Genomic DNA, 1,906 nt, shown 5'->3' on the forward strand with positions numbered 1-1,906 from the left:
CAGGAACTCTATATAAAGACTTTAACACAGGGGTAGCTCTGGTTCGGAGAGGTAGGACCACTGCAGGAGGAAGGGTAAGGTTTTGGCTCTTAGCTCTGACCTCTTGGCTTTCTTCTTTGCATTGGTTCTGTGTTTATTGTTTGATGGGAAGGTTGGATACATCTACACAACATAGCACTGTAAATTTAGTGTCTGAGGTGTAGTTGTCCAGATATCCCACTGAATTAATTACTAGTGGACTTTTCCCTTGATGGCACCTTGAGAGCAAGGGAATATTTGTCTTTGCTTCTGAGCAAAATTGAACAGAGCTCAGGGTGCTTGTACCTCTGCTGTCGAGATTTGCAAATTGATAAACTGTCTGACTATAAAAATACCCCAAAACTTCTGGATCTGTTATGTATTGATCACCTGGCAGTTGATCAGGCTTCTCTCAGTGATATTACAATCCTCTTGTCTCAGATAGTCCACCTGGACAGTCAGTCTATCTAAAATCACCCTTAGATCTTTGAATGGGAAAATGTTCAAAAATTTCCTCACCCAACTTGAGCAAATGGACAGCATTCAGGAGCTTGGCTTGTCTCTCTTCTGCCTCACAAGTCGTCCACACAAATTGCTCAGGTGAGAGTTTGAGGGGAGGTGCCTGGTTTTCTGGACATGCTGTTGTTAAGACAAGAAAGAAACCAGCCTATGGCGTTCCTGAGGCTCTCTGGAATCTCTTGTGCCGTATTCCTCAGCAGTAGCACTACAGGAAGTTTGAAACTGTCCAGTAGAGCACTTTATTTATAAGGAGGTAAAAGGGAGGATTACAAAAGTAAGTTGTAACTGTTTCTTTATTTAGCCAACTACATTCACACAATATAGGACCACAGATATATTAATGAAAAGACATAGACTTTCTCCAGGTATCTAGAGATGACCTGGAAGCCTTGAGGTGGAAGAAGGTAAAGATTTTATGCTATAGTACTGACATATGTATTCATAAATGAACCCCATAGTTCATAATGCCAGATCATTTTTGTTCATGTGTTATGCTCAAGGATCAGGTCCAGAATCTAGAGATTGTCATTTAGGGACATTCATTCAGTTGGCTGTTATCCCTGACTCCATTCCACCAAATAGTAGAATTAGTTCCACCTGAATTATAAGTACCAACTAGGATATTCTTTCACTCATTATTTCTCAGAACCGAGCATAATAATATCTTGTACATGTTCTGAAGATTAAAAATCTGTGTCTAAGAGTGGAAAAGCATCTTTCCCAGAGCCACAAACTTATCAAACTTATGTTTTTAAAGCATACATTGTTAGCTCCTGTATATACAAAGAAATTTGTTCTAGGTTCTTAGATACAGTTCCCATTGTCAATTCCTCATTATTCAGAAATACTTTTCTGTTTTCTCACTCCAGAGTCCTCCCACCTGGTTTGGAATTCTTACATCTGCCATTCTGTGAGCTCTCTTACAGAGATTTCAGATTTCTGTCCCAATGTCCTCAGGCTTCCCACCTCAAGCTGCGTTCTGTGATATTTCAGTCGGATCCTGGTGACTGGATCACTGGCTACATCTGACCTCTCCTATGTGCCCAAACAGAAGGTGCCTTAATCAGACTAACCTCCAGAGGTGACAGACCAGGTGACTTAAAAAACAAACAAACAAAAAAGAAACAAAACAATCAGGAAATCTGGGACACTATGAAAAGTCCATACCTCTGCGTAATATTATAAAGGAAGGAGAAGAAGCCATGGTCAAGGCACAGAAAATATTTTCAACAAAAGCATAGAAGAAAAATTCTCAAATCTAAACAAAGATGTCATCTCCAGACTGCTTAAAAGTCTAAAGTCCAAAATTTCTTCTGAGAATCAAGGCAATCTCTTAAATGTAATTTTCTATAAAAAAAAAAACCCACAA

General features: G+C 39.4%; 1 pseudogene; it reads left to right on the forward strand.

Moving 5' to 3' along the window:
* Positions 1–231: 231 nt before the first annotated feature.
* On the forward strand, positions 232–1,566 carry LOC128117147 (leucine-rich repeat-containing protein 14-like; annotated as a pseudogene).
* The last annotated feature ends 340 nt before the right edge of the window (positions 1,567–1,906 follow it).

The sequence above is a fragment of the Peromyscus californicus genome, unplaced genomic scaffold (assembly GCF_007827085.1).
Source record: "Peromyscus californicus insignis strain IS unplaced genomic scaffold, ASM782708v3 Scaffold_10__1_contigs__length_136768540, whole genome shotgun sequence".
NCBI lineage: Eukaryota > Metazoa > Chordata > Mammalia > Rodentia > Cricetidae > Peromyscus > Peromyscus californicus.